The following is a 25,710-nucleotide window of genomic DNA, read 5'->3' as shown; positions in this document are numbered from 1 at the left end:
GGAAGAAACTGGAGCACTCGGAGTAAACCCACTTGCTCATAAGCTTTCAGAGTCTGAAGAAGGGTCCCGATCTGAAACGTCACCTATCTGTGTTCTCCAGAGATGCTGCCTGACCCGCTGAGATACTCCAGCACTCTGTGAAACGTCACCTGTCTGTGTTCTCCAGAGATGCTGCCTGACCCGCTGAGCTACTCCAGCACTTTGTGTCTTTTCTAAACCAGCATCTGCAGTTCCATGTTTCTGCTCTGAACAATGACATGAACTTGCATTCAAACTTCAACGCTGGTTTTCAATCCATTTTTGTACAATAGCGGCAGCTGGTCGTACATTGTGTCCAAAATGCATGGTTGTCACTTGCCCCTGACGATTCCAACAGAACCCCCCCACAAAGCTGCGAATTCAACGCAAAGATCAAATGAGGCAATTGCAGGGAGGCACCACCACCTGGAGATTCACATAAAAGTTGCACACCAACCCAACATGGAAACATATCAGCGTAGGCGACTGCAGATGCTGGTTTACCCCGAAGGAAGGCTCAAGAAGCTGGAGTAACTCAGCGGGTCAGGCAGCATCTCTCGAGGAAAGGGATAGGTGACGTTTTGGGACGAGACCCTTCGTCACAGTGAGAGTCGGGGGGGAACGAGAGATATAGACGGTATATAGGACAAATGAATAAAAGATATACAACAATGATCCAGGAAATGTGGAGCCCACAATGGTCCATTGTTGGCGGTGGACGAGTTATACAAACAGTGAAACTCAAAAGGACGACAGTGAAACCAGGGTGGGGGAGGGGCGGAGAGAGAGAGGGGATGCAAGGGGGTACTTGAAGTTAGAGACATCAATATTCATAAGGCCGAGTTGTCTTGCTGAATGTGGCCAAATCCTGGAACTCCCCCTTGCCCCCACAGCCCCACGGTGGCACCTTTAACAGAGAGGCTGCAGCTCTACGAGACTTTGTCTCACCTTCGCAAGGCATCTGAAGAGGGGCAATCAACTCCTCACTGCAAACATCCATTTCCCGAGAAATGAGCAAATCCAATCAATAGTTCAGAGTGTTTAATCGACGTATGTACCAACAAACAGAACAATGAAACTCATACTTGCAGCGACACTGTAGGCCGGTAAACATCGTAGTACTCATAGATAACACACTAAACAAAAAGAAAGTTAAATACATGTAAAGAAATCAATATTAGTGCAAAACAAAGCCCCTCGTGCAACCAAGGCAGTTCGTAGTTCATCGTACAGTTGGGTGCTTGTGGTGTTTAAGAGGTTGATGGTTGTTGCAAAGAAGCTGTTCCTGAACCTGGATGTCATAGTTTTTAGGCTACTGCATCTTCCTTCTGATGGTAGGAACAAAATGAGAGTGGTGTAGGCCCTTGATGATGCTGGCTGCCTTTTTGAGGCAGTGCCTTGTATAGATCCTATAAGATCGCAAGACATCGGAGCAGAATTAGGCCATCGAGCCCATCGAGTTCACTCCGCCATTCAAGCATGGATGATCTATTTTTCCCTCTCAAGCTCATTCTCCTCCCTTCTCCCCGTAACCTTTGACACCCTTCCTAATCAAGAACCGACCAATCTCTGCCTTAAAGATACCCAATGTCTTGGCCTCCCTTTGAAAGGCGAGTTGAATGCTGGGTGAGTCCAGAACCAGGGGCCACAGTCTTAGAATAAAGGGGAGGCCATTTAAAACTGAGGTGAGAAGAAACTTTTTCACCCAGAGTTGTGAATTTGTGGAATTCTCTGCCACAGAGGGCAGTGGAGACCAAATCACTGGGTGGGTTTAAGAGAGAGCTGTACGGGCTAGTGGAATCAAGGGATATGGGGAGAAGTCAGACACGGGTTATTGATCGTGGACGATCAGCCATCTTGAGATAGAAACATAGAAAAATAAGTGCACGGCCATTCAATATGATCATGGCTGATCATCTAAAATCAGTACCCCGTTCCTGCTTTTTTCCCCGTGTCCCTTGATTCCTTTAGCCCCAAGAGCTAAATCTAACTCTCTCTTGAAAACATCCAGTGAATTAACTTCCACTGCCTTCTGTGGCAGAGAGGTATTTCATAAAATACTCCTGGCCTTGCAGCAAATTCATTTAGCTCAGTGGGTCTCGGGAGAAGAATGGTTTAATGTCGAAATTCACATTCACTTTCATCTGCTCCACACACACACACCATCAGCCATCTGTATCTCTGTAAATTCCTGCAGTAGTCTAACCTTGAGTGGTATCTCCTTTGATATCAGCCTCTTGTTCTTTCTCATGCTTTGACATCCAGTTCATTAGATAATTTTGGTTACAATTGGTCTTTTTCTCTCGACAATGTCCGATGGTAAATCGTCAGAGATACTTTGTGGCTAAACAATTTGGACTTTTCTGAGATCCGAACACTGGCTGACAGTGGTGTTTATAGGGACTGTCCTTGGAGTAGGGTGGTCGACTGACCCCCTGTGTCAGACGGTCAACGTGAGTTATTAAGCAATGTCGGGAACTAATCTGTAGCCAGGGATTTCCTTGTATCATAAGACCACAAGACATCAGAGCAGAATTAGGCCATTCAGCCCATTTTCAATCATGGCTGATCTATTATTCTCTCCATTTCTCTGCCTTTCACCCATAACATTTGATGTCCTTCCTAACCATGAACCTATTAATCTACGCCTTAAATACACCCAATGATGTTCCCCACAGCCGTCTGTGGCAATGAATTCCACAGATTCACCACCCTCTGGCTGAAGAGATTCCTCCATTTCCATTTTGAAGGTACCTCCTTTCATTCTGAAGCTGTGCCCTCTGGTTCTAGACTCTTCCAATACTGGAAACATCCGTTCCACGCCCACTCGATCTGGGCCTTTCATTATCCGTTAGGGTTCAATGGGATCCCCCTCATCCTTCTAAACTCCAGCGAGTACAGGCCCAGGGCCTTCAAACGCTCCTGATACGGTAGCCCAAACGTCCCCAGGATCTTTCTTGTAAATCCTCGTTGGACCCTCTCCAACACCAGCACATCCTTCCTCAGATGTGGGACCAAAAACTGTTCAGAATACAAAGGTGGCCTCACTGGTGCCTGATAAAGCCTCAGCATTGCTTTTATATTCTAGTGCCACCAAAATGAACGCTCACATTGCATTTGCATTCAACATCCATAGCAACATAACTCCACCATAAGAGTCATAGTCGTAGTGATACAGTGTGGAAACAGGCCCTCCGGCCCAACTTACCCACACCGCCAACAATGTCCCAGCTACCCTAGTCCCACTTGCCTGCGCTTCGTCCATGTCCCTCCAAACCTGTCCTATCCATGTACCAGTCTATCTGTTTCGGATAGTCCCAGCCTCAACTACCTCCTCCGGCAGCTTCTTCCATACACCCACCACCCTTTGTGTGAAAAAGTTACCTCTCAGATTCCTGTTAAATCTTTTCCACTACACCTTGAACCTATGTCCTCTGGTCCTCGATTCCCCAACTCTGGGCAAGAGACTCTGTGTATCTACCCAATCTATTTCTCTCATGATTTTGTACACCTCTATAAGACCCCCCTCATCGTCCTGCGCTCCATGGAATCGAGACCCAGCCTACTCAACATCTCCTGAAAGCTCAAATCCTCTAGTCCTGCCAACATCCTCGTCAATCTTCTCTGAACCCTTTCAAGCTTGACAGTATCTTTTCGATAACATGGTGCCCAGAACAGAACACAATATTCTAAATGCAGTCTCACCAACATCTCATACAACTGCAACATGACCTCCCAACTTCTATACTCAATACTCTGACTGATGAAGGCCAATGCCCGAAAAGTTTTTCTGACCACCTTATCTACCTGCGACTCGACCTTCAAGGAACCATGCACCTGCACTCCGGGACCCCTCTGCTTTTCAAAACCACTCCCCAGATGCCTACCATTTACTGTGAAGGTCCTGCCCTTGTTAGACGTCCCAAAATGCAAAACCTCACACTTCTGTCTTAAATTCCATCAACCATGCCTCAGCCCACCTGGCCAATCGATCCAGATCCTGCTGCAATCTTTCACAACCATCTTCACTATCTGCAAAACCACTAACGTTTGTATCATCAGCAAACTTGCTAATCTTGCCCTGTATGTTCTCATCCAAATCATTGATGTAGATGACAAACAGCACTGAACCCTGAGGCACACCACTGATCACAGGCCTCCAGTCTGAGAAGCAACCATTACCCTCTGCTTCCTTCCATGGAGCCAATTTGCTATCCAGCCAGCTATCTCTCCTTGGATCCCATGCAATCCAACCTTCCAGAGCAGCCTACCATGTGGAACCTAGTAAAATGCCTTACCAAAATCGATGTACACACATCTACACCTCTGCCCTCGACTTTTTTGGTCACGTCTTGAAAAAAATCAATCAGATTTGTGAGACACGACCTCCCACGTACAAACCCATGCTGAGTATCCTTAATCAGCCTTTGCTGTCCAAATGCCTGCGTATAGAAACATAGAAAATAGGTGCAGGAGTAGGCCATTCGGCCCTTCGAGCCTGCACCGCCATTCAATATGATCATGGCTGATCATCCAGCTCAGTAACCTGTACCTGCCTTCTCTCCATACCCCCTGACCCCTTTAGCCACAAAGGCCACATCTAACTCCCTCTTAAATATAGACAATGAACTGGCCTCAACTACCTTCTGTGGCAGAGAATTCCACAGACTCACCACTCTGTGTGAAGAAATGTTTTCTCATCTTGGTCCTAAAAGACTTCCCCCTTATCCTTAAGCTGTGACCCCTGGTTCTGGACTTCCCCCAACATCGGGAACAATCTTCCCGCATCTAGCCTCTCCAACCCCTTAAGAATTTTATATGTTTCAATAAGATCCCCCTTCAGTCTTCTAAATTCCAGCGAGTATAAGCCTAGTCTATCCAGTCTTTCCATCCCAGGGATCAATCTGGTGAACCTTCTCTGTACTCCCTCTAAGGCTAGAATGTCTTTCCTCAGATTAGGAGACCAAAACTGTACAAAATTTTCCAGGTGCGGTCTCACCAAGGCCCTGTACAACTGCAGCAGAACCTCCCTGCTCCTATACTCAAATCCTCTTGCTATGTTGTGCCTATCCCTCAGAATACTCTCCAGTAACTTTCCAACTACAGATGTTAAGCTCACCGGCCTATAGTCCCCAGCATTTTCCCTGCAGCCCTTCTTGAAAAGAGACACAACATTTGCCAGCCTCCAGTCCTCCGGCACCTCTCCTGTATTTAAGGACGACTCATAAATTTCAACCAGGGCTCCCGCAATTTCCTATCTGGTTTCCCACAATGTCCTCGGATAACTTGACATTGCTATCTGTCGTATTTAATGTCCCCCAAACTAATTCCATGACATAATTTCAAAGTATCTCTCTGTACATGAAGTGCCCTAACTGTGATAAGGATTAGAGTAAAATGGCATTTTCTCACAACATACGGATTCAAGCGGTAATTCTACTCAACAGCAACTACCAATAATGGATGTCCATCTTACTTAGACAGACACCAGTTCATCTCCATTAACAACTGTAAATCCCCCACCGCTCCCCTCCCCCAAGGTGTCCCCCAAGGCTCAGTCCTTGGCCCCCTCCTCTTCATCCTCTACCTGTTCCCCCTTGGTCAATTAATCCGCCGTCATGGTCTCAACTTCCACTGCTTCACCGATGATATCCAGCTCCTCATCTCCACCAAGTCAATCTCCCCCACCACACACTCTACACTGACAAACTGCATCACTGAAATAAAATCTTGGCTTTAATCAAATTTCCTCAAACTCAACTGCAACAAATCTGAAATCATCATCATTGGTCCAAAAACGCTCACCAAATCCACCCAAAACTTCATCCTCAACATTGATGGTCTCCCAGTATCCACCTCCCCTCACATCCGGAATCTTGGAATCATCTTTGATCAAACCCTCTCCTTCGACAAACACATCAAACACATCACAAAGACAGCCTTCTTCCACCTCAAAAACATTGCCTGTCTCCGTCCATGCCTCTCCTCCACAGCTGCAGAAACCCTCATCCACGCCTTCATCACCTCCTGTCTGGACTACTGCAACAGCCTCCTCTATGGCGCACCCTCAAAAATCATCAGTAAACTTCAATACATTCAAAACTCCGCTGCCCGCCTACTCACCCACACCCCGATCCGTGACCATATCACCCCCGTCCTTTACAAACTCCACTGGCTCCCCATCCCCCAGAGAATCCAGTACAAAATCCTCCTCATGACCTACAAAGCCCTCCATAACCTGGCCCCATCCTACCTGACCGACCTCCTCCACAGGCACACTCCCACCTGCACCCTCCGCTCTGCTGCTGCCAATCTCCTATCCCCCCACATCCGGACCAAACTCAGATCCTGGGGGGACAGGGCTTTCTCCATCGCTGCTCCCACCCTATGGAACTCCCTACCTCAAACCGTCAGAGACTCCTCCACACTCACCACATTCAAAACATCACTGAAGTCTCACCTGTTCAGTACTGCCTTCAACCACTGAAGGTCACCCCACCCTCTGTCTCCTTTCTCTGTTCATTTACTTATTTATCTATTTATTCACTTCCCTATGTTCTCTAAATCCCTGTAAAGCGTCTTTGAGTATATGAAAAGCGCTATATAAATGTAATGTATTATTATTATTATTATTAATACTCAAGACATCTCATATGGACCAGCTCCGCCCACCATTTGTTCCTCTCCGTCTTCCATCCTTCCCATTGTGACAATAAACCAGGATGCTCCTTTGACATAAAATCCCACAACACAAGTTAAACAAGAGTAGGAGGCTCCTTGGTTACCTGACCATGTTATCCCCCAATCAATGCATTGAAACCGATCACTGGACCCCTTGCACAGTGGGATCTTTCTGTGCACTGATTGACTATCACGTTTCCAACATTGTTACAATGACTTCACTTTGAAAGTTTTAGTTTGCTGGAGATCTCTGGAAGTGATATTGAGGAGGAAGGTGAACAGAATCAACTTGTTTCAAGCATTTGTGTTGGAAGGAACTGCAGATGCTGGTTCAAACCGAATAGACTCAAAAAGCTGGAGTAACTCAGCGGGACAGGCAGCATCTCTGGAGAGAAGGAATGGGTGGCGTTTCAGGTCGAGACCCTTCTTCAGTGAAAACGTTTCAAGCATTGTTCATGTTCAACAGTGACAGGAGCAGAATTAGGCCATTTGGCCCATCAAGTCTATTCCACCATCCAATCATGGCTGATCTATCTTTCCCTCTGAACCCCATTTTCCTGCCTTCTCCCCATAACTTCATAAATATAACTGACATAGGCATTTGTGTGTTTAGCAAAACTGCTGGAGGAACTCAGTGGGTCAGACAGCACTGGTGTTGGGAATGAACAAATGACATTTCAGCTTGGTTCTTCAAGATAAACGTGATTTGTCCATTCGCTTCACAGATAGAAACATGGAACAGGTGCAGGAGGAGGCCATTCGTCCCTTCGAGCCAGCACCCATTCATTGTGATCCTGGCTGATCATTCTTGATCAATAACCCGTGCCTGCCTTCTCCCCATATCCCTTGATTCCACCAGCCCCTAGAGCTCTATCTAACTCTCTCTTAAATCCATCCAGTGATTTGGCCTCCACTGCCCTGTGGCAGAGAATTCCACAAATTCACAACTCTCTGGGTGAAAAAGTTCCTTCTCGCCTCAGTTTTAAATAGCCTCCCCTTTATTCTAAGACTGTGGTCCCTGGTTCTGGACTCGCCCAACATGGGGAACATTTTTCCTGCATCTAGCTTGTCCAGTCCTTTTATAATTTTATACGTTTCCATAAGATCCCCTCTCATCCTTCTAAGCTCCAGTGAATACAAGCCTAGTCTTTTCAATCTTTCCTCGTATGACAGTCCCGCCATCCCAGGGATCAATCTCGTGAACCTACGCTGCACTGCCTCCATTACAAGGATGTCCTTCCTCAAATTAGGAGACCAAAACTGTACACAATACCTGACCCACCGAGTTCCTGTGGCAGTTTGTGTTTTGCTCAAGATTCCAGCATTGGCAGTTCCTGGTGTCTCCACTCGTAACTTTGGCCAGTGTGAAAATGTTTAAAAATGCCGAATGGAAAGATGGGAGCCAGTAGGAAAGGAGATAAGGCAAGACTTGCATTTATATAGCCCCTCACTTCCCGAAGCAATTCCCAGTTAATGCTAATGTCCCTGCAATGACTCAGGAGAACGATGTTTATTAATCAGTTCCGTTGGAGTCATTACTCCAACCAACGTTACTGAATATAACTTTTAGAAACAGCTTTACAGAATTATCACGACTTGGGGAGTCGTTATATCAATCAACATTTGTTATATTAATCAACAGCAAAGGACAGGGGGCAATGCCCTCTTTCCTTAGTTCTATTATTTTTAGTTCAGTTTATTGTCACGTGTACCGAGGTAGTGAGAAGCTTTTTGTTGTGTGCTAACCAGTCAGCGGCAAGACTATACATGATTACAGTCAAGTCGTCCAGAGTGTACAGATCGGGGTTAAAGCACAAAATGCTGGTGCTGGAGGAAACGAGTTGAGCCACTGCTACGAGTGACTATAGATCCACTTCTGGGACAGTGTCAGGGGTTATGGGGAGAAGGCAGGAGAATGGGGTGAGGAGGGAGAGATAGATCTATGCGGACGAGACTTGATGGGCCGAATGGCCTAATTCTGCTCCCATCACTTATGACCAGCCCGCATTGAGTCACCCGAGTTGGGCGCCATCTTTGCTTCCTCCATCCACATGGGCCTACACATTATAATCATTCGCAGCGGAGGCAGGTTCCAATGTCGTGTGAAAGGCTTGCTGGCCTGGCTCCCACATGGCTCCTGCCAATTGCACTATAGTAATGTAAACCCACTTCTGAAAAAGTACATAGAACATAGAACACAGCAGAGGAAAAGCCCAAAGGCCCACAAGATCCGTGCCAAAAATGAGGCTACGTCAAACTAACCTCTGCCTGCGCATGATCCCTACCCCTCCATTCCCTGCATACCGACCCAAATTCCTCAGACATAATTGTCGTATCTGCCTCCACCTCCAGTGGCAGTGCGTTCCAGGCACCCAGTGCTCTCTGTATTGCCCCCGCGCACCTCCTTTAAACTTTGCCCCACTTACCTTAAAGCCAGGCTCTCTAGCCTTCGACATTTTCACCCTTGGAAAATGGTTCTGATTGTCCACCCGATCCACCAGCTACCCTCAGCCTCTGATGCTCCAGAGAAAACAATCCAACAATCCAAGTTGAAGAAGGGTCTCGACCCAAAGCATCACCCGTTCCTTCTCTCCAGAGATGCTGCCTGTCCCACTGAGTTACTCCAGCATTTTGTGTCTATCTCTCTCTCTTTATAGTAAATACCCTCTGATCCAGGCAGCACCTGGTGAACCTCCTCCGCACCTTATCCTAAGCCTCCACATCCTTGTTGTAATGGGGTGACCAGAACGTCACCCAATGGCACCGCACGATGGCAGCCTCGCTAACAGCCGGTCTCGTCCTTTTGTTGTTTTTAGTTTGTTGTTAAATGTGTTTCAGTGTATTTTTAGTATTGTATTATGTGGGGGGGGGGGGGGGGGGGAAAACATTGTCTTTTATCTCTTCCCTCGGAGGAGATGCGACATTTTCCGTACCATACTGCATTTGGATAGCAGTAACAGGATCATTCCGAGTCAGCATGGATTTACGAAGGGGAAATCATGCTTGACTAATCTACTGGGATTTTTTGAGGATGTAACTAGGAAAATTGACAGGGGAGAGTCAGTGGATGTGGTGTACCTCGACTTTCAGAAAGCCTTCGACAAGGTCCCACACAGGAGATTAGTGGGCAAAATTAGAGCACATGGTATTGGGAGTAGGGTACTGACATGGATAGAAAATTGGTTGACAGACAGAAAGCAAAGAGTGGGGATAAATGGATCCCGCAAGGCAGTGACCAGTGGGGTACCGCAAGGTTCGGTGCTGGGACCCCCAGCTATTTACGATATACATTAATGACTTAGATGAAGGGATTAAAAGTACCATTAGCAAATTTGCAGATGATACTAAACTGGGGGGTAGTGTGAATTGTGTGGAAGATGCAATAAGGCTGCAGGGTGACTTGGACAGGTTGTGTGAGTGGGCGGATACATGGCAGATGCAGTTTAATGTAGATAAGTGTGAGGTTATTCACTTTGGAAGTAGGAATGGAAAGGCAGATTATTATCTGAATGGTGTCAAGTTAGGAAGAGGGGATGTTCAACGAGATCTGGGTGTCCTAGTGCATCAGTCAATGAAAGGAAGCATGCAGGTACAGCAGGCAGTGAAGAAAGCCAATGGAATGTTGGCCTTCATAACAAGAGGAGTTGAGTATAGGAGCAAAGAGGTCCTTCTACAGTTGTACCGGGCCCTGGTGAGACCGCACCTGGAGTACTGTGTGCAGTTTTGGTCTCCAAATTTGAGGAAGGATATTCTTGCTATTGAGGGCGTGCAGCGTAGGTTCACTAGGTTAATTCCCGGAATGGCGGGACTGTCGTATGTTGAAAGGCTGGAGCAATTAGGCTTGTATACACTGGAATTTAGAAGGATGAGGGGGGGTCTTATTGAAACATATAAGATAATTAGGGGATTGGACACATTAGAGGCAGGAAACATGTTCCCAATGTTGGGGGAGTCCAGAACAAGGGGCCACAGTTTAAGAATAAGGGGTAGGCCATTTAGAACAGAGATGAGGAAGAACTTTTTCAGTCAGAGAGTGGTGAAGGTGTGGAATTCTCTGCCTCAGAAGGCAGTGGAGGCCAGTTCGTTGGATGCTTTCAAGAGAGAGCTGGATAGAGCTCTTAAGGATAGCGGAGTGAGGGGGTATGGGGAGAAGGCAGGAACGGGGTACTGATTGAGAGTGATCAGCCATGATCGCATTGAATGGCGGTGCTGGCTCGAAGGGCTGAATGGCCTACTCCTGCACCTATTGTCTATTGTCTATTGTATCTCCGTCCGCACAGCGACCTAACATCACGGAGCTGGCAGTCCCTATGCTGGGGATCGACTTTTGGGAGCTCCAACCTCGGGAGCCTGCGGACTTAACATCGTGGGGTTTGTGATCCCTTAGTCAGGGATCGACTTTGGGCGCTCCAAGCCGCGTGAGCTTCTATCGCACCGACTGCGGATGGTTCGACCGCCCCGACAGAGTTTCTTCAGTCAATGGTGCTGAGGGAGTTGGGCCACAAATTGTCCAGCATTGGCGGTGCCTGGTAGGTCCATTGTTGGACAGGCAAGGTGTGATCTCAAGAGAAACAACGTGGAGAACAATGGAACTGGTAAAAGGTCTAGGGTGGAGGGTGGGAGCAAGGAGGCGGGGAGAAGGGAGTACGAGACGAAGCTGTTTGATGTTCATACCACTGGGTTGCAAGCTCGCCAAGTGAAATACGAGGTGCTGTTCCTCCGGTTTGCGTGCGGCCTCACTCTGCTAATGGAGGAGGACCTGGACAGAAAGGTCGGTTTCTAGGAATGGGAATGGGAGTTGAAATGGTTGGACACCAGGAGGCCTTGGTGGACCGAGGCAGCTCCCCTGGGTTCAGCGAGCGACTGAATGGGTTTCCTCTCTCCTACGATCAGGGCCGGGCAGCTCAATCTCATCAAGGCCACAAAAATGGAAGGAAATTTGTTTCGGTAAGAAACGGAACAAGGAGCCCAATTCATTATCTCCTGGAAAAGGCAGCATAAAGTACCCTTAAAAAAAAAGATAGGAAGTGCTGGAATAACTCAGCAGGTCAGGCAGCCTCCCTGGAGCACAGGGATAGGCAACGTTTCCAGTCGGAACCCTTCTTCAGACTGATTGCAGTGTGGGGTGAAAGCTGGATGAGAGGTGGTAGCGGGACAAAGCCATGCGAGTGATGGGTGGATACAGGCGGGGGTGGGGGGAAGAGGGGGGGGGGGGGTTGATTTGCAGATGGGTGGACAAAGGCCTGAGATGGAAAGACAAAAGACTGTGAGATAGGGAGAGAAGAGGCTGGTACTAAAACAACATCTAACAGACATGTACATAGATAGGAAAGGATTTGGGCCAAACACGGGCAGGTGGAACTGGTGTAGACGGGGCACCTTGGTCGGCATGGGCAAGTTGGGCCGAAGGGCCTGTTTCTGCGCTATATTACTCTATGACTGCGTCCATTTAATACTGAAACATTTTTCCATTGTGCAAAAATGTTACCTCTACCGCATTAGAAACCTTGCAATATTTATAAATGAAAAAAGAACAAGATAAAGAAGCACTGGTTACATTTCAAATGTAGCGATGGATTGCAACAATTCACAAGGACACCCGCACGTTCTGATCCAATGCACGGTTATACGATGCTTCTCTCTGCAACACCAGATCGTTCTCGGAACGGGAGACGGGACATGGGAACCCACACCCTGTGCTCAGTGTGAAAACGCTCACCCTTCACCCACATAACTAATGCTGAAACAGAGACGTGGAAAGGCTTCAGCTCCCTAAATGTATTCATTCACAAGGTGCAGAAGTCACTGACAATGCCAGCATCTAACACTAACGCCATCCTACACAGACAAGGGACAATTTACACTTATACCAAGCCAATTAACCTACAGACCTGCATGTCTTTGGAGTGTGGGAGGAAACCAGAGCTTTACAGCGAATGCAGTGACTCAGGTTCGATCCTGACTACGGGCGCCGTCTGTACGGAGTTTGTACGTTCTCCCCGTGACCTGCGTGGGTTTTCTTCGAGATCTTCGGTTTCCTCCCACACTCCAAAGACGTACAGGTTTGTAGGTTAATTGACTGGGTTAATGTAAAAATTGTCCCTAGTGGGTGTAGGATAGTGTTAGTGTGCGGGGATCGCTGGGCGGAGCGGACTTGGTGGGCCGAAAAGGCCTGTTTCCGCGCTGTATCTGAAATATGAAATATGAAAAACCCACGCAGGTCACGGGGAGAACGTACAAACTCCGTACAGACAGCACCCGTAGTCAGGATTGGACCCGGGTCTCTGGCGCTGTAAGGCAGCCACTCTACCGCCACACCAACGTGCCGCCCCAAATAGTTGTGGGGAATTCCCCATAATTGTGGGGATGAAACCGGGTGGGACAGTCTGACACAGACCTGACTGTTTTAAGGATGACCGATTTCTTCCCCCGCTTCCCCCCCCCGAAGGTCATCACTGAGTTATTGACTTATTGAAGTTTATGTTTATTATATATTATCCGTGTGTATTCCAATTACTGGCCTGTAATGCCGCTGAAAGTAAGAATTTCATTGTGCCGTTACCTGTACACATGACCTCACCTGTATCCCCGATCACTTGCCAGTTTTTGACCCAACCCCACCTCTTTTCCAACTTTCTCCCCTCTTCCCAGAATCAGTCCGAAGAAGGGTCTCGACCCAAATCATCACCTATCCTTGCTCTCCTGAGATGCTGCCTGACCCGGACGGTTACTGCAGCACTTTTCTGTTTGCAAATCAACATCTGCAGTTGCTTGTTTCAACACTTTACACTCTTAACTCTTGATCCAGATTGGGTTTTGTAACAATTCTACAGCTTCAAGCATATCGTTACTGAGACGTGCTTCATTAGATTCCAGAAAATATCTAAATACTAGGAGCAAGCTGGAAAATGGAAGGTTAGACACCCTTGGTGGAAAGAGACATCGAGTTAACATTTCACACTGGAGAGGATACATCAGAACTGGGAATAAGAGACAAAGGAGTTTTAAACTGAAGGGAAGGTGGTGGGAAGGTTAGACTGGACAATCACTCAGAGGGTGGTGGGGGATATGGTACGAGCTGCCAGAGGAAGTAGTTGAAGTAGATACTATGGCAGGTAGGTGGATATGAAGTTTCTTCCCAGCTGTTATCAGGCAACCGAACCATCTGATCACCAACTAGAGCTGAGCTGCCATCTACCTCATTGGAGACCCTCAGACTATCTTTAACCGGACTTTATCTTGCACTGAATGTTATTCCCTTTATCTTGTATCTGTACACAGTGGGCAGCTTGATGGTAATCATCTACAGTCTTTATGCTGATCGGATAAAAGCTGTTTGTTACATTGTTTAATAGAGTTAAGTGTCGATCGAAGCGATTGCTCGACAATGTTAATGCCTCGCCAATGCCAATGCCTTGGCAATGTCAATGTCAATAAACCGCCAATGCCTTGGCAATGTCAATGTCTCGCCAATGTCAATGCCTTGGCAATGTCAATGATTCGCCAATGTCAATGGCTTGGCAATGTCAATGATTCGCCAATGTCAATGACTCGCCAATGTCAATGGCTTGGCAATGTCAATGACTCGCCAATGTCCATGGCTTGGCAATGTCAATGATTCGCCAATGCCTTGGCAATGTCAATGGCTCGCCAATGCCTTGGCAATGTCCATGGCTCGCCAATGCCTTGGCAATGTCAATGACTCGCCAATGCCTTGGCAATGTCAATGATTCGCCAATGCCTTGGCAATGTCCATGACTCGCCAATGCCTTGGCAATGTCCATGACTCGCCAATGCCAATGGCTTGGCAATGTCAATGGCTTTTCAGTTTCAATAGCCTCATTTGTTTCAATGGCCTCCGCAGTGTAACTAGCAGCCTGTGTTCTTAAGGAGATGGTCTGCTATACCCGAAATCCATTATAAAGAGGTCTGTGATAACGAGAGTTTACGTTGTGGGAAGGGATCGAGATGCTGTTTTTGCACGGAACATAGACACAAAGTGCTGGAGTAACTCAGCGGGTCAGGCAGCGTCTCTGGGGAGAAGGGATGGGTGACGTCTTGGGTCTGAAGAAGCGTCTCAACCCGAAACGCCACCCATTCCTTCTCTGCGGAGATGCTGCCTGTCCCGCTGAGCTACTCCAGCATTTTGTGTCTATCTACGAGGGTTTGCTGCAGCTCACTAGGCTGGTTCAGTCTGACCACGTGGAGTGTTGACATGGTCCCACCACCCTCCCAGAGTGGGTGGGGGATAGAGAGCAGTGGGAGAGGAGGGCAGGCGGTCTTTGTTCAGGGTTGCTGAGCAGGCACGAGAGCATCAGCCAGCTGCTACACTCACCTCTGCGCAGTCGGTTCCGTCCAGGTAACTGGAAGCGATTGGCAGGAGGCGAGAGCAACAGGCAGCCAAGACCCCGGCAAACCTCTGGCTCTGACACCACAGCCCCTCCCTCCCTCCCCTTCGACCTTCAGGCGGCGAAACGGAGATCAAACACACATTTGGTCAAAGAAACGGGAAGCGAGAGACAAAAGAGGAAAATAAACCGGTCGCAGTCGGTGGCACCGTTGCCTTCGGAGTGCGGGTCAGGGCTGGGCTCCCTCTCGTCTGCCCGTGGCGGCGCTGGGTCTCGCTCTCGCCAATCTCGGAGACGGGGCTAGTCGGGAGCAGCCGCCTGGAGTGCGTGCAGCATTTCTGCGGCAGTATACTTGCTGACTGCTTCTGATCACTGCATATCACAACCAGCTAAGACACTGCCAGAGAAACACTCACAGTGTACGGGGCTTCCCGCGTGGCGTCCCCCAGCCTCCGTCCGTCCGTCCTCTCGCCCAGCGGCGCTCCGGGGATGGCCGGAGCCCCGGACACGTTCACCAGCCAATGCCGCGTGGAGAGACCACCCTGGGAGTCGCAGGGAAGGGAAACTCTGGTCGGGCTGGAGCAAATTTGTCATCAGTCTTCACCGAGCCATCCTGTGTCGACCCGTGCCCAGCGCACGTCTCCCTAAAGGCAAGATCGGAGAACGTTTACAACACAGTACAAAGCCACCCTCAAACAAAGCTGCTTCCAGATTAATCCCCTCCCCACCAGGTACTGAGTCCCCAAAACCATCTGGGTGAAATTCTTATCCTCTTCTTCCCTTCCAACAATCTGTCTGCAGAAGGGTCCACCTAGTCCACCACCCGTTCACACCAGTTCCATGCTATCCCACTTTCACAACCACTCCCCGCGCACCAGTTGGCAACGTGCAGGGGGCCAATTAAACTACAAACCCATACGTCTTTGGGACGTGGGAGGAAACCGGAGCACCCGGAGGGAGGTCACAGGGAGAACGTGCAAACTCCACCTGGGCAGCAGCCGAGGTCAGTATTGAACCCGGGTCTCTGGCGCTGTGAGGCAGCAGCTCCATCAGCTGCAAAACTGTGGACACAGCAAGAAATTTAGTGACTCTCCCAGAAAAGATTGCTAAGTTTGCCCAAGTGCTTGTACACAGGTGGAGAGAGCAGGTTTTGAGGACGTCAGAACTAATTGATGAACCTTCCCGAGGTGTCGTGGACCTAGCGTAACAAAACACCAGTGAAGGGAGCTGCTTCACTTGATAACCCCAATGATATCGTGGCATCTACATTGCCGAGATGGCGTTGTCCCATAGTCTCGCTGTGTAAAACCATTTTAGATGCTCTTATGGCATTGGGATTGGTTTTCTTGGTGAAACATTAAGTTTAGTTTAGAGATACAGCACGGAAACAGGCCCTTCAGCCCACCGAGTCCGCACCGACCAGCAATCTCAGGTTCGATCCTGACTACGGGTGCTGTACTGTACGGAGTTTGTACGTTCTCCCCGTGACCTACGTGGGTTTTCTCCGAGATCTTCTGTTTCCTCCCACACTCCAAAGACGTACAGGTTTGTAGGTTAATTGGCTGGGCAAATGTTAAAAAAAAATTTTTTTTAATTGTCCCTAGTGGGTGTAGGATAGTGTTAATGTGCGGGGATCGCTGGGCGGCGCGAACCCGGTGGGCCGAAGGGCCTGTTTCTGTGCTGTCTCTCTGAATCTAAAATCTAAAATCACGCCACCTGCACATTAACGCTATCCTACACACACTCGGGACAATTTACACGTACACCAAGCCAATTAACCTACATACCTGTACGTCTTTGGGGTGTGGGAGGAAACCGAAGATCTCAGAGAAAACCCACGCAGTCATGGGGAGAATGTACAAACTCAATACAGACACCACCCACAGTCTGGATCAAACCCGGGTCTCCGGCGCTGCAAACGCTGTACGGCAGCAACTCTACCGCTGCGCCACCTTGGCCGCCCGTGTGTGTTGGTCAACATGTCCATAGCTTATTACTGAGTATGAAGTTAGTCATTGTCCCGTAGCATAAGTGTGGAAAGGAGGTTCAGATACTTCCTTGGCTGTGGGCTTGGTTTTCTTGTTTGAGCGCTAATCCTGGTGTTATAGCGCAAGTACTTTGCGTTTTTAAAAGTAATTCACCTGTCCAGCACAGTAGATAGGTGGAGGAAATATTTGCAGATTTCACTGCCAACTTCCCACTGACAAAAATGCTTTTTTTGGAATCGCTCCATTTCTTAACTTATTCACTCGAGTTCACTCGCTAGTTTCAACCGCTGAAGACTAAAATAAAACAGGTATTTTCCAGTGACGAGTTATCAGAAGGATCACATGATCAAACCCGGGCTTGGTCCTCCCTGCCTGACCTTTACAGAGACAGTGGGACCTTGGTCAGATGGGTTATGTTTCATTCCCAGCTAGAAAGCTTCCATCCAAATCTATTTTTCGCCTATTTTATTTTTAAAACAGCCTGAAGGGAACGGAAATTCACAAAGCATCTTTCACTGCTGCAGAACCCCTCAAATTCCTCTCCACCAACAACATGCTTGTGAAATGAAACTGATCGCTAAAGAATACAATTTGATAGCCACATAGATCAATTCAGTGAAGTTTCAGACCAAGATAAACACGACGAAATTTAGAAGGACAAAGTGGCGCACACACACACACACACAGGTAGGTACACAGAGACAGGCGTGTACGCACATGGACAGGCGTGTACGCACATGGACAGGGGTGTACGCACACGGACAGGTGCGTACGCACAGACAGGCGCGCATGCACACAGGTACACACAGACAGGCGCACACGCACACAGGCACGTATGCACAGACAGGTGTATACGCACACGGGCACATCTGCAAACAGAGACATGCACGCACACGCACACTCAGGCACACGCGCATGCACACCCACTCAGGCACACGCACACTCGGGCACACTCGCACACGCACACTCGAGCGCACGCACACTCGGGTACACACGCACGCACTCAGGCTTGGATAAGCTTACCAACATCTCTACGTCACCGCTGGGTACAGAGGCATCTTCTGGATCTGCAAGGTCTGGCTCGTTTCTTCAGCGGATGATTGAAGCACTGTGTCTCTCTCCGGATTTACCTGCCTGGGAGTTCACTGCTCAGGTAACGTGCCACCTGATTGCACTTGACGATGTTAATGACAGCTTTGGTTTCAGCACCAACCACACCTGTCCAGGTGAGTCAGCACCGCCGCACAGCCCCGGAGCGGAATCTATCCCTCCACCTCACCGGGGAACTCGTACATCGACGCTGGGCTGCAAACTCGGAAGAAGATGAGAGAGGGGAGATGGCAAGGAGCCAGGGTCAGCCAGCGGGAGACAAGTTCCTGGCGTTGAACCTGGTTAATCCTGTTACTACTCGCATGCACTCTCAGCGGAGTTGAGAGCAGGGACAAATATGACAAGCGCACTAACCGGTTGGGCGAGTGGCGAACCCAACAGGAAAAACTGCCAACTCACTCCTGGACCAGTCACATTCCTGTCTCTCTCAGCTTGGCACGAAGCGACCGCCAGCCCTTGGCCCGGCAAAACCTCCCCGCGCAGTTACCATCGGGAAAGGAGCACCCCGGGAGAGATGGGGGAGCGGAGACAGAAGGAAGACGAGGCATACACGGTGCGGGCACAAAGGTCACCATCTCAGCCACATTCCCTCGGACATTTATTAACTCAGACCCAATTACAATCTGCCTTCTCAGCATCCAGGTCTCTCTCCAAACCCGTCTGCAAACGACAGATTAAAGAAAGAATCACCAGTGTGATCTGAGCACAAGCACAAGACTGGGTGGCTGCGATTAACAGGCACTGCTGAAATAGGGTCTCCACCCGAAACGTCACCCATTCCTTCTCTCCAGCGATGCTGCCTGTCCTGCTCAGTTACTCCAGCTTTTTGTGTCTACCTTCGATTTAAACCAGCATCTGTAGTTCCTTCCTACACACCATGCCCGTTTAGCCCGGCCCACTGATAGGTGAGCTGCTGCAGGTACAAATATTGCAAGCATGTGAACTGGCTGGGCTGGTGGTTCCTCCCTACAGGCAGGCTGACAGAGTGCACGCGACACATTCCCGGCTCCTCCCAGCTGTCTGAGAGCGGCCTTCACAGTCTCATGACAAAACACTTTGGAATTCGGCTCAACCTGCCATTGGCACTCCCTGGCATGTTTACAGTTTCTTCACCGCCAGGTGCGGCCACTCCCATCAACCCTCCCCACACGCCGTGCGCAAATGCAGGAAGGCAGCAGGGGGGGGGGGGGGTGGTAGCAGGGGTAAAGGGTGGCTGGTGACGTCCTACCCTGGTCGGTCCCGGGACCACTGCCGCTCTCCCCAATGTACAACAATGGCTTTGACCTTGGAATTAAATTAATTCCTGAATTGGTTGATGATATCAAATCAAATCGGTGGACAGTGAGGAAAAAGGCAGGAAATTACTGGAGGGCATCAATAAACTGGAGGGATGGGCAAGTAATTGTCAGACAAAGTTAAACACCGATTTATTTTCAACAGTTACGCTATAATGCTGAGAACTGCAGTCTACACTCGATGGTCTTTCGCTTTGTTCTACCGTTTGTACTTTTAGCTTAGTTTAGTTTAGAGATACAGCGCGGAAACAGGCCCTTCAGCCCACCGAGTCCGCACTGACCAGCGATCCCTGCACATTAACACTATCCTACACACACTGGAGACAAGTTGCACTTACACCAAGCCAATTAACCTACAAACCTGTACTCTTTGGTGTGCGGGACGAAACCGAAGATCGCAGAGAAAACCCACGCGGCCACGAGGAGAACGTACGAACTCCGTACAGACAACACCCGTAGTTAGGATCGAACCATAGTCTCCGGCACTGTATGCATGGAAGGCCTCCACACTACCGCTGTGCCACCGTGCCGCCCTTGTACCTGCGTTTGGCTTGATTGTATTCACGTATAGTATTATCTGATGTGATTGGACAGCACGCAAACAAATGCTTTTCACTGTACCTCCGTACAGGTGGCAATAACACATCTAAACCTAAACACGAGGGAGCATGTTTCTGCAGGTAGTTCCAAGCTGCTGCCTCAGTGCCAGATACGCAGGTTCGATCCTGAGCTCGGGTGCTGTCTGTGTAGAATTTGCACGTTCCCCCTGTGATGGCGTGGGTTTTCTTCGGGTGCTCCGGTTTCTGCCCACATCCCAAAGATGTGTGGGTTTGTAGGTTAATTGGCCTCTAAATTGCCTCTGGTGTGTAGGGAGTGGATGAAAAAGTGGGATACCATAGAACTAGCGTGAACTAGTAATTGATGGTCGGTGCGGACTCGGTGGGCCGAAGGGCCTGTTTCCCTGCTGTATCTGTGAAGTCTTAAATTAGCGTAGATTTTATGGGCCAACTGTGCATTATCCTGCAAACGTGGGACAACATTAGCCACATCTCAATATCAGGAAACTAAAACAAAGCTAGAAAATGGAAACTATTTGGTGATTTGAAATTCTTGGTGAGGGAACTCTCTCTCAGGCAATAATTAACCATAACATCTCCCAGAAGGTACAGAGAAATGTGCATTTTCCCAAATAAAACATGACTTTAAAATCTGGAGAGGGGCGATTGTTTAATTCCCATAGAGTTAAGTTTAAAATCAGCACCACATAGGTTTGTTGAACAGAGGACATTGGTTGAAGACCAGAAGAGATAGGTTTAAGGTAGAGGGGAAAATATTGAATAGGAATCTATACAGCATGTCTTTGCGGAGTTGGGTGTAGGGTGCTGTTTGTACGTTCTTACGGTGACTGTGTGGGTTTTCTCAGACATCTTCGGTTTCCTCCCACACTCCGAAGACGTACAGGTTTGTAGGTCATTTGGCTTGGTATAAATGTAAATGGTCCCCAGTGTGTGTAGGATAGTGTTGATGTACGGGGATTGCTGGTCGGTGCGGGCTCAGTGGGCCTAGGGCCTGTTTCCGTGCTGTATCTCTAAACTAAAACTAATCTGAGGGGTACCTTTTTCCACACAAATGGTGGTGGTTGTATGGAACAAGCTGCCAGAGGAGGTAGTTGAGGCAGGGACGATCCCAACGTTTTAGAAACAGTTAGACAGGAACATGGATAGGACAGGTTTGGAGGGATATGGGTCAAACGCAGGCAGGTGGGACTAGTGTAGCTGGGACATGTTGGCAGGGGTGGGCAAGTTGGGCTGAAGGGGCTGTTTCCACACTGCATCACTCTTAGACTCCATGACGATGACTACAATATAATCTTTCTTGAAATAATGGCCTGTTTACATGCTGTATGACCATGGCATTAACTTTGGAGTACAGTAGCCAATTTACTAAGCAAAACATACCATAAAGATGTGCCAGTGTGCTGGACTCTTTCTCTGAAATTCATTCCATTGACTTTAGCAGATGTCCCATTGTGTTTCTGAAATGTCGTCATTTCTGTAGATTAGAAAATACAGACGTTTAGTTTTATTTAGAGATACAGCATGGAAACAGACCCTTCGGCCCACCGAGTCCGCGCCGACCATCTTTAAACATAATACACAAGTTCTACGATATAATCCACTTTCTCATCCACTCCACGCACACAGAAAAATCAATGCAGGAGTAGGCCATTCAGCCCTTCGAGCCAGCACCGCCATTCAATATGATCATCACTGATCATCTAAAATCAGTACCCCGTTCCTGCTTTTTCCCCGCATATCCCTTGATTCCTTAGGCCCTAAGAGCTAAATCTAACTCTCTCTTGAAAACATCAAGTGAATTGGCCTCCACTGCCTTCTGTGGCAGAGAATTCCACAGATTCACAACTCTCTGGGTGAAAAGGTTTTTCCTCATCTCAGTCCTAAATGGCCTACTCCTTATTCTTAAACTGTGACCCCTGGTTCTGGACTCCTCCAACATCGGAAACATTTTTCCTGCATCTAGCCTGTCCAATCCTTTAAGAATTTTCTATGTTTCTATAAGACCCCCTCTCATCCCTCTAAATTCCAGTGAAAGGCTGGAGCGATTGGGCTTGTATACACTGGAATTTAGAAGGATGAGGGGGGATCTTATTGAAACATATAAGATAATTAGGGGATTGGACACATTAGAGGCAGATAACATGTTCCCAATGATGGGGGAGTCCAGAACAAGGGGCCACAGTTTAAGAATAAGGGGTAGGCCATTTAGAACGGAGATGAGGGAGAACTTTTTCAGTCAGAGGGTGGTGAAGTTGTGGAATTCTCTGCCTCAGAAGGCAGTGGAGGCCAGTTCGTTGGATGCTTTCAAGAGAGAGCTGGATAGAGCTCTTAAGGATAGCGGAGTGAGGGGATATGGGGAGAAGGCAGGAACGGGGTACTGATTGAGAGTGATCAGCCATGATCGCATTGAATGGCGGTGCTGGCTCGAAGGGCTGAATGGCCTACTCCTGCACCTATTGTCTATTGTCTATAATATCCTTGCTCAAATTAGGAGACCAAAATAGCACACAATACTCCAGGTGCAGTCTCACCAAAGCACTGAACACTGCAGTAGGACCTCCTTGCTCCTAAACTCAAATGCTCTCGCTATGAAGACCAACTTTCTTCACTGCCTGCATGCTTACTTTCAGTGACTGATGAACAAGGACACCCAGGTCTCGATGCACCTCCCCTTTTCCTAATCTGACACCATTCTGATAATAATCTGCCTTCCTGTTCTTGCCACCTCACATTTATCCACATTATACTGCATCTGCCCACTCACCCAACCTATCCAAGTCACCCTGCAGCCTCATAGCATCCTCATCGCAGCTCACACTGCCACCCAGCTTTGTGTCATCCGCAAACTTGGAGATGTCACATTTAATTCCCTCGTCTAAATTGTTAATTGGGGCAATTTACGGAGGCCGATTAACCGACAAACCTACGCGTCATTGGGATGTGGGAAGAATCCGGAATATCCGGAGGAAACCCTTGTGGTCACAGGGAGAGCTTGCAAGCTCCACAAAGACAGCACCCAAGGTCTGGATCGTACCTGGGTCTCTGGCACTGCGAGGCAGCAGCACGACTGTATTGTGCAACTTGTGCACAAAAAAGGACACAAAGTGCTGGACTAACTCAGCGGGTCAGGCAGCATCACTGGAGAACATGGATAGGTGACGTTTAGGTTCGGGACCTTTCCTCAGACTCTGCTTTGGATCGGGACCCTTCTTCGGACTCCTCCTCCAGCAAGTTCCCACAAAGAGCAATGTGATCAGGATCAGATAACAGGTTTCAACCGTGTCCAATGAGAGAGTGAATCGTTTTGCAACAAGGCATAGGATTTTTCAGACAGTTTTGAGCCAAAAGATGGACCCTTGGTTTAACATCTCGAAAAGAAGGACTCTCATTGTACTGGAGTCTCAGCCTCGGCTTTGTGCCCCAGCTTCTGGTAATAGAACAGCTTTAACCCTGCAAATAAATACATTTGCTGAACTAAAACAGAACACCAAATGATCGTGCACCTTGCCTTCACGGTACTGAGAAACCAAAGCCCGACAGAGTAAGGATTGAGTTCAGGTGCTCCGTGAGCACTTGACACTGAACTTAACATAATGAACGATACGATACAAACAGCCCACCCAGTGAAGATTAAATGAACCACTCACACCACATGCTCGAGACTCAACACTTTCGTCCAAGTTGCTAAAACTTAGAATAAAACCAATTCACTACTCTGCCCCAAATATATATTGGCAGCATTACAGAACACAATTTGTATTTATAAAATTCCTCTCCTGTGCCAAGTTGGGATGAATTTATTATTGTCATACAGTGAAAAGCTTTGTCTGTGTGTTATCCAGTCAATCATAACATACCCGAGTACAGTCAAGCCATGCACAAATGCAACAGGTAGCGAGTGCAGAAATACACCAGAGGGTGGAATATAGTGTTACAGCGTTATTGTTGCAGCAAGAGTGGAGATAAATAAAGAGCAAGGCCTACAGTGACGTAGGTTGGGAGATTAGTTCAACACCCCAGCTAATGGGAGGACATTAAGTCGTGTGATAACAGTCAGGAAGAAACTGTTCCTGAATCTGGCGGTTTCAATCTTTTGTATCTTCTGCTCGATGGGAGAGGGGAGAAGGGGTGGGAAATGGTCCTGGATCACTGTGTATGCTTTCTTGTCGTAGAATAAAGTGCAGGTGGAGTCCGAGGAAGCGGGAAGCTGTTTTGTGTGATGGACTGGGCTACGTCCACAGGTCTCTTCAATTACGTGTTCTCAGACAGAGCTGCAGCCAAACAGCATTACAACAGGATGCTTTCTGCAGTCCGTCTGTAAGAGATGAGAGGAGTCATTGCCCCCAAGCGCTTCAGGGAATTTTAATAGAAGAATTTTGATGCAAAACTTCATTCAGAGATATTGAGTTGAAAGTTTTATGCAGGAGAGGTTTAGGGAGGGCATTCCAGAATTTACTTCCTCAGGAGACAGAAAATTCAGCATGTCTATCATGACTCTTACAAATCTACACGGATGCATCATAGAAAGCATACTGTCGGACTACATCACAGCCTCGTTTGGGAACAGCTCGGCTCAAGACCATAAGAGATTGCAGAGTTGCAGAAGTAGCCACAACACACAGACCAGACTCCTCGCCATTCACCCCACCAGCACTTCACGCTGCCTCGTGAAAATCAGCCACCAGTCTTTGGTCGTTCCTCCATCTCCTCGCTCCCGGCAGGCAGAAGATGCAAAAGCTTGAAAGCACACGCCATCACACCCAGGAACAGCTTCTGCCCCTGTTTTTGTACAGTCCTTCCACAAGCTCGGGGACTGTACGATTCACCTCTACCGCATTGCGGACATTGGACTTTGTCTCTGGAACTGATGCGCTACAATGCTGAGAACTATATTCCACACTCTGTGTCTTCCCTTTGGTCCACCTACTGTACCCGAGTTTGGCTTGATTGTATTTATTTATAGCAACAGATTTGATCGGAACACATGCTGCACAAAGTTTTTCACTGTACCTCGGTGCACGTGACAAGAATAAACCTAAATCTAACTCGGTCCATGCTGAACATCAAGCACACATCCATACTAATCTCATTCATCATTTTCCTTCGATGCCCTGGTGATAAAATAACTAATCTGGCTCTGGAGATCTGCTTCCTCGTGTGGGGTGCCACAGCGCCCGTTTCGATCCTGACTATGGGTGCTGTCTGCACGGAGTTTGCACGTTCTCCCTGTGACCGCGTGGGTTTCCTCCGGGTGCTCCGGTTTCCTCCCACACCCCAAAGACGTGCAGGTTTCTCGGTTCATTACTCTCATCCTCTCACACACCAGGATGGTAGCTGATTTTGAGTTCCTCTTGCAGCTGAGTCTGAAGTAGGCATTGGGGAACGATAACACAGTTTCAAAATACAACAAAGGGACTGTCGAAGGGCAGATTTTCAGAAGTGAGGAACACGGCCAAGCAAAGCACCTGATCTAATTCTGAGCCGTGCTCCAAGTACCTGGAATCCTACTTTAACAGAGTTAAAATCTTCCGATCTCATTTTACATTAGACTTTAGAGAAACTGCATGGGTGGGGAGCAGGGTGATGGAGGGAAGGAAAGCTGGGGGAGGGGAGGGGCAGGACAAAGCCTTGCAGGTAATAGGTGGATACAGGCGAGGGGTGGGTTTAGATTTAGAGATACAGCGCAGAAACA

This window comes from Rhinoraja longicauda, chromosome 30 (genome assembly GCF_053455715.1).
Source record: "Rhinoraja longicauda isolate Sanriku21f chromosome 30, sRhiLon1.1, whole genome shotgun sequence".
NCBI classification, from domain to species: Eukaryota; Metazoa; Chordata; class Chondrichthyes; order Rajiformes; family Arhynchobatidae; genus Rhinoraja; species Rhinoraja longicauda.
Note: the sequence above shows the minus strand (reverse complement) of the source record.